At 35.1% G+C, this 8,565-nt stretch overlaps 1 long non-coding RNA gene across 1 annotated transcript in view; it reads right to left on the reverse strand.

Moving 5' to 3' along the window:
• LOC142032449 (uncharacterized) overlaps positions 1 to 2,339 on the reverse strand; it is a 37,665-nt gene extending 35,326 nt beyond the window's left edge. The window contains exon 1 of the long non-coding RNA XR_012650828.1: positions 2,219 to 2,339. This is a non-coding gene — a long non-coding RNA (uncharacterized LOC142032449). The remainder of the gene's footprint in view (positions 1 to 2,218) is intronic.
• Positions 2,340 to 8,565: the final 6,226 nt, after the last annotated feature.

The following is an 8,565-nucleotide window of genomic DNA, read 5'->3' on the forward strand; positions in this document are numbered from 1 at the left end:
GGGAAGATTATAGAATAAATTATAACGTTATAAATTTCAACTTACTTATACAACAAGTTTTTCCAGTGGATATTGTAACACTAATATTACAGCACAGAGACATTATCAATGCATACAAACATAAGTCAAAATAGAACCATATTGGGCAGTATAAAGCTTTGGAACATTCAACTAATGATAATGAAAACTAGCTTATAAAAATTCAAACAGCATTTTGTGAAACTATTATAAAGCTAGAAGCTTGGGAATTAGACAGAGTACCCACACAGCAGGAGAGTACAAATGAACACCTACGCAGATGGCTGCTATGAGAACTGAACAACCACCATTCTATATAATAGAAAGAAGCAAAATGAAGTGCCGATTGTAAGTGGTGCTTAACTTTATTAAGCTAAGAGAACACTATTACTGAAAGTCTGTATCTGACAAAGGGAAATTACTTTGTTGTAATCATGTTCATGAGCTGTCTTGTGCAGTCAAAGGCCTGCCATTCATTTAAATTAAACTGTAGCCTTTAAAATGTTAATTAGAAGTTACAGCCAGATGCAATATTGAAGAACCTTTAATTTATAAGTTTCAACCATTTTTCTTGAAACATTCTCACATGTTTGTAACAGAACAACAGGCATGGATTTGTGACAATATCAAAAGACTGACTTACCATATATATTCCTTTTGTTGTCTTTGATAGCTCTTCTACATACATTAATGAGTACATACAATAAATACCTCTTTGAAAGGTATATTTCTGAAGTTAAATTAAAAGACAGAACTTGACTGTATAATAATTTTAAAAATGATTTTTAAGACATTACTTTTCCTAAGGTTAGAAAAGACCTAATTGAGAAAATCTACTTTTGCAGCTTTCCTTTACTTCACTGTTCAATATGCTTGAAGTATTCCTAATTTACATGGACAAATTCAGCAGGACCAATTGTAGTATTATGGCACCAACTGTTTATGAAAACAAAACTATTAAGCTAACAAAAGCATGTTCAAACAGCAGTATTGATACTAGTGTGAAGTACAAATTGAACCCTTCCACCCACCCAGGAACATTAATCAGAATGAGATTTCTGATACAGAAAGGTAAAGCTCAGGGGACAATGAAGTCACTAAATGAGGAAAAAGTTTTTACATGGAACAAGCATCTGCATTTGCTAAGCTCAGGTTAACATCATCAGAAACATTGACTACAAATTCTATTGTCCACCAAACTTCATTTCAAAGGTGCTGAGCACCTGCTCTTCCCACTGATTTAAACTTGAGCATGGCTGCTCAGCACTCCAGAAATAAAAATTTCCCATTGCCATGACAACATTAATTAATTAAAAAACAAAAACAAAAACAAAGTATGGCCAAAACTAACAAGTGACTGGGTTTTTACAAGACTGACTTAGAAAACAGAGAACATAACTTCAAACTGTGTTTTGGACTCTCAGTTTTCATGTCTAGTATTTATTCTCCTTTAAATTGTATTGCGGTATAACTTAGAACAAACAATTTTTGTGCAGACTTCTAATCTTCGTGACAATTTAGAAAGATTTTTTTTCCCTTTCAGTTAATGTCCTGTTTGGCTTTAGTTGCTTGAAACTAGTTAGTTATTAGGTTGTTACTTCCACCAATGTTATGGGCTTGGAAACTATAGTCATTACATATAATTGCACATATATAATTTTACATATATGATTTTATCTCACATAGAGAAAAATTCTCTGAAAAATTCTGATAGAAGATTTCTCATGCTGGGTATAGCATTAGACCTACTTTCTTTGTATTCCTAGCAGTTCCCAGCTGATCCAGGTTTGAAGGCACTGTGTTGTTATTTGGATATTTTGGGTGAGGTAGCAATGCTAGAAAATGTGTAAGAGGAGAGAGATGGTATTGTGATGTAATTCTGTAGTTCTATTACTAGGTCTTATAAACCATAAAAGTAGAGAATGAAAAAAAAATCAGACGAGAAAAAAAAAAAAAAGAAGAAAACCCTGAAGAAAACTTTTGGTTTTTTCAGCAATAAAATTACATATCCCAACCAGACTGTAATTGGGATCAGGTTCTTCCTCTTACCCAGCCTTCGTTATTGTCTCAGGCAGCTACTTCCTAGCAGTATTATATGGAAAGCTAGGGTAGTTCTGGATCGATTCCTATGTCTCTCTTGCCCCTGTAGCCTCTTTCTGAACAACCTTATTATAGCACATAATGAAATAAATCATCTCACCCGTGCCAGGCATTTGGAGAGCATCTAGGTGTTTTGTCAGACTTCCATGTCCATGACAGTTGCATTATTGTGGACCTTTTGCTTTGTAAGATCCGATTCATGTGATGTGGTATACAGTTACTCAGTAGAATTAGACTAGTGAGCTAACTTTAGCTCATGCATTTTAAGTGTATGTAATTATAGTACAAACAGTAGTTTACTGTCACTCCCTTTCTACACCTCATGTTGACGTGTCCATAAAAGCAGTGCAGATTTATTATTCGAGTGGTTAGGACAGTCTTGAATCTGTGGTCCTGTTAGTGTTTCCATTTTAATAATTATCGTGAAAGTGAAGACACTGTGAATACAACAATATTTGTCAGATAACAAAAATAAAATTAGCCATTCAGAAATGCATTTTTGCTTCCCTTTTTAGTTCCTTATTTTTAAAGGTGATAAAACATTATGTCAGCTCAAAGAAAGCTAATCACTTGGGTTAACTGGAAATTCTCCTCTCATAAAAGCACTGAAGATACTTTTGGTAGAAATAATACCTTTTCCTTCTTTTTATTCGAATGATCTGCATTATTCCTTCCCCCCTCAAATTTTTTCTTCAGAAAAGAACTCAGAGGAATGTAGAATCCAGCAATATTTCCAGTACATGTTAGTGCTTGAATATTGTCACTTCTATATAACGCAAATATTAGCCTCTTAAAAGAGTCATATTTCAAGGATCAGGTGGGAAGCACAGAAGTGTTGGATGCACCTCACTGCACTGCTGTTCATCCTCAACACTTTGCACAATGTGAGAATGTTTAATAATTCCAACCCAGCCTACAGATAAGAATCTCTGGTGTCACATCACAACCGACAGTGCTGGTGTGAGATTTGTAGTAAAACAATATTCCAGCTGTAGCTTTCATTTACAGAAATAAAACATCAGAATGGAAGGGAGGTGTGGGGGGTAGAAGATAAACATTTTAGTCTTTTAGCACTATTTGTACAAATTACAGTGAGCTATAAAAAGCGAATATTGAAAAGTAAGGAAAAAACTGAGCAATTAGAGTGTAGAGCTTGTTTTTTATTTTGCTAGCTCTTTTAAAAAATTATCCAGTTAATATTTAACTTCTAAAGACATCCAATGCAAGCAGATCATGAAATAAAAATAACCTCTTTCCTAAATAAAGTGTGTGGCAACTGTGGGGCGGGCGGTCCTATTTTTCTCCCATTAATCATTAGAAACTTCACATGGAGGAAAAGTCTCAGGGGATATTTCTGGCTGGGAAAAAGATCCTCCCTCCTCAGTTCTAATCAGTCCATCCCATCTGTAATGGGTTTAGAAATTGTTAATGACATAAAGTGACAGTCGAAGGGCTTTTTGGTCTGTCAGTATAGGGTTTCTGTGAGCTCTCTGACAAACTACTACATATAGTTCTCAAAGCTTCTGGAAAATGATCTGGATTACAAGGGAATAAATTTGATATGCTAGCAATCACAATCAGGAACTGAAAAGAAAGGCTTCCTTAATGCTGTTCTTTCAAATATAATGGCACTAAGACAAATCTGGCTGTGACACAAACCAGTAAGAGGGTTTCTAAGTCTTAGAATATAGGTCTATATTATAGGATATGTAAAATATACAAGCATCTGAATAAGAAGCTAAGAATAGGAACTTAAACAAGTCTTTTCTTAATTTTATTAGATTCTGAATGCAGCTGTAATTATAAAACCTAGCACTTACGCATAAAGACTAAGTGGAATAGTTTTATATTAAGTGCTTACAATATCGATTGGAAGTCTGTATGTGTGCGTATCTACCTATTTAGAAAGCAATTACAATATTTAAAGATAAATGTGGACCCAAACTGAAGACTTTCCTTAATCAAAACTTACTGTTTGCTGGACAGCAATGCATAATTTGATCCTATTGACATTCAAAAACATTTTTATTCCATTTCATTCTAAACCTGGAGAATTAAGCTCCCTGAATCTCACAATGTTGTACTGAATTCACTTATTTCATATGTCAGACAGAGGATAACAGCTAGCAAAAGTTTAAACCATTTCAATTTGAAATGTAACACAGAACTTCACTAGAAGATCAAGATGCTGAATACTACTTTTAGTACTATATAAACCAAGTAGATCAGATTCTGATCTCTCACAATCAGAAGACTATCCCTCTTCTTTAGCTGATTAAAAGTAATGAATTTTTTTGCATGAAGGAACTCAGGATCTGGCCAGCTGTGCATGCCTTAATAATGTATGCATATTTGTGAACATGAATCATGTTGGAGCAGATTAGTAATGGATATGGAAATGGAAATTTGCCAAGTTTTTTAAGACAAATTTTACTCCTCTACACAGCTAAACATTCTCTCTCCTATTATTTTTTCAATTTTCAGAAAATTCATTACACTAGTGTGTCAGAGAAATTGACATTTCAAAGACTGACATATGTGCTAATTTGCACTAATGTACATTGCTCTGGAGAAATGCCCCATCCTCCTCATCTGCTGACAGCCAAAATTTTTTAAAAACTACCTGCAAGTGATCTCTGAAAGTCTATATACTTCCATATTTGTTTCCTAATTTTCTCCTCATAGAAATATTTTATCATATTGCAATGAAAAATAGGAAATATTAAATATTTATTCCTGAGAAATCACGTGTGGCATGAGTGTGCCACTGGATGAGCTGAGAGAGTGTATTGTTGCTTCATGGCCCTTGGTAATGTGATACTGATGAAATTCAAACAGGGAGCTTTTTCTGGGCACAGTGTACTCCTCACCTCTTAGTTAAACATCACCATCTTCAGGCAGTGATAGCCCAACAATTTAATTGTGTCATACCAATGCTGTTTTCAGTAAAAGCAGTGTTCTAAATACTCAGTAGATGCCAAACATCATAATATCTGAGAAGATATGATCATACTGCTTTTAAACTGCATATTCAACCACAAAATATCAACCTAATCTAGACTGTTACCATAGTAATCTATGAATGATAGGGTTATCATCGTACCTCTCCGTCTGTTTACTCCACAAGCTATTGCAACTTAGACAAAAGATCCCCAGGCTCAAGTTGTGATAAATGTTCTTCAGCTACTCCGCAGTACCCTGGGTTTGCATAGATCCTTCAATTAGTGCTAGAAATCAACAGCTAGGAAAGAGCAGCATTTTTGCAGCTGAAGTCACAAGTGACCTCTCACTTATGCTACAAAAGAATATGCATTAAGACTTTTTTTTTTTTTTGGTAAGGCTTATAAGCAATTTTAGGAATCAGTTGCTGGGTCAACCTCCTCTTGTAAAGCCCAGTTTCTCTTTATTCTCTCCTTATTCCCTTTTCTCTTCATTGGCTTCGTCATACAGTTCTCCAGCGCAACTGTGATTTCCATCAAATTCTAGAGACTCAAACTTTGGCTTCCACCCGTAAGATTTCAGCTCTCTTACCGTGTACTTAACCCTCAGCAAGTGTCTGAAACTCCCTATACATTATGCATACCTGAATAAATCATACTGCTCTTCTTCTCAGTGACATCTTTTATCTATTTTTTATTCATTCTCTATTACTAGGCATAATATTTCTGCCAAGTAAATTCATCTTGGAAGGTCAAAACACTGTTCTCATGCCACTGAATTTGCTCACTCAGGTGACCTTCCTGCCAAACCCTTGAACCTTTGCTTTGACTTTTAATTTCTTCATATACTGGAGGTTGTGTGTGGGGCTGGGGGAACAGGAATTTTGACTCTATCTCTGGCTCTCCTCTTTTTCTAAATTTTTTTCTGCCTTTGTTCCAGAAGGACTTAAATAAGCAGTGATACTTCTCTATATACATATGTGCTGCATTTGGTCAGCAATGTCTACATCTCATGAATTTGGATGCCACCATGGTTTCAGTTATTTGGTTCCATAAACAAGCATAGCTATCCTTAATAAAGGAAAAAAATTAGAAGCCACATTGGAAATACTTATCTTGATTATTAGTGAGTGAAATCAAAAAGGAAGGAAGTTTGTACCAAGGAAGCAAAATATGACATTTTCTAATAATTTTGACTTTCAGGCTAGAGTTGATTATTAAAGAAACATCTTCTATTTCTGTTGCATTTTCTGTACCTTCAATCATCCTACAAGAGTTATCAATAATGTAAACTAAATATAAGAAGCCTCATTTGTATTTCTTCATTTTGGTAGTGACTTCAATTCTCTATAAACAGCAGGTAAAACATCCAAGCTAACCAAGTCAACATTATAACTCAACATTATATTGAACTCAGTGGCTAATATTGTTCCTTCCAGTCTTATCTAGACCAGTAAAATACAGTGAGAACCATACTGTCAAGAATTACTTGGTTATTGCCATCTGCACTGCTCCATTAGGACTTTTTTTCTGGATATAATGCAGAAGTTCTGCTTCATCTTACAGTGCTGTGTTATTTTAAAAGATATCGAAATTTTTATCTATCGCTGTCTTCCTTCACTTGTTATTCTTTTCTCATTTCTCATCATTCCTTCAGAAACATTCTTTGATGCTTCCTCCCATTCCAGTCTCCCTCTTTCAGTATATTTCTCCTACTACTGTGCCCTCGATCAGCAATTTTTCACTCTCTGCGCCTCGCTCCTTATGTCAGGATCGCACAATCTTAGCTGTTGACTAAACACCTACCCACATCCAGCATTGTGACCTACCTTTGCGATCTCTCACAAATGTGTAGCTGGTACTTTAAATTAGCATGATCAAGACAGATCTTTTGATTTCCACATTAAGCCTTCCTGCTTACTAAGTTCTCTATCAACACCTAGACCACCCCTCACTTGATGTTAAAAAGCCTCAAGATTTGCACACGTCAATTTTATTCACAGGAAATTCTGTTAAAATTTAAAAGAAAAGGGGCATTGACTCTTAAATCACAAGTCTTCTGTGATAGCCACAGAAACATTTTTATTTCACACTGGTTAAATATTGTGAGGTGAGACCTCGATCTTTTTTTGGTAAGCTTTGTTCAGTTTGTTACTTTGCCCTCCCACCCTCCTGATTGCTGTCTGGCTTTCTTTCCAGCCTACCACATCCTTTTTGATATCTGGGTTTTAAACTCTTTAAGTCAGGGAATGTCTTACTGTTTGACCACAGAATAGTTTACTACAATGGGAACACGATTTTTCTGTAAGATTCTGAGATACAATGGTATAAATAAAAGAAAAACTGAATTGTGTCAGCTAGGTTCATTATCTAGTTTTAGAGCACTACTGATCATTCTAAATTGAACCTAGGAACAATTTAAAAATTGGCTAATGTTAATATAAAGATAAATGAGAGAGTCCTGTGGAGCAACTCTTAGTGGACAGAAGAAACACAAATCCTACAGACCATCTTGATTTACAGTAAGCCCTATTTTGAAAATTTCAACAATGCTTGTTGTACTGGCCCTCAGCAAAAGGCTCTATTCTACCCTCAAAGTTCTTGTGACATGCTTTATGGTGACCTCCTACTCAGATCTGTGAAAGAAATGCAGAAGATGTTAATATTTTTTCTTCCTTTCTGTATGACAGTGACATTTTATGCTAATTTCATCTGCTCCTTGAGCTCTCAGAGCCAAAACATTCTGTGGGAGGCAGAATGATGTCATTTTAGTCATAGCATAATTTTTCAGCTGCTAGAACAAGACATATTGTGGCATATTCTTCAGTACTTTTAAAAAGTAGTGAAATATAAACTTAAGGTGATATATTTATGCATGAGGGGGTTACACTGCCTTTTTCAGCTCTTAGAGCTAAATAGCAGGTTTAAAGTGACATCATTCCTCCTCCACCAAATATTTTTGCTTTGAAGCCTAAGGACACAAAATAACCTTGACCAAGTAATACCATTTCCAATTATTGTAACTACAAGAAGGTAAATTGAAATATGAATTTAGTGCTCCATTTGAGTCAAGTACTTAATTTAAATATCCAGAAGAGACTGCCCATAGGATAAATTGGTCATTTTGTAAGCAACTCAAAAATAAAATGAAAATAAAATGTAAGTAAAATCACTAAAATCCCCCTAGGACTAAACAGATTAGAACTAGTAATCATCACAGAGGATACAATAAACAACTGCTGCATTGCTAGCTCTGTGTTGGAGCCAGTGAAAGAACAAAACCAGTGGGTCTCTGTAGTCAGATTTTCAAAGGAAACACAAATGTTAAGCAATGCAGAACAGCAGTGGCACTGTCTTTCAGTGTATTCTGTTTCAGTTGGTTCAATGTTAAATTTCTGTTCTTTGCAATATACACTGAGTTAAAAAGCTGTTCCTGGGAAGTAATACTTGAAAATGTGCACACAAGGAGGTAGGAAACATTAAATACTTATCTTTTTAAGCTGAACTT

The sequence above is a fragment of the Buteo buteo genome, chromosome 6 (genome assembly GCF_964188355.1).
Source record: "Buteo buteo chromosome 6, bButBut1.hap1.1, whole genome shotgun sequence".
Taxonomy (NCBI): domain Eukaryota; kingdom Metazoa; phylum Chordata; class Aves; order Accipitriformes; family Accipitridae; genus Buteo; species Buteo buteo.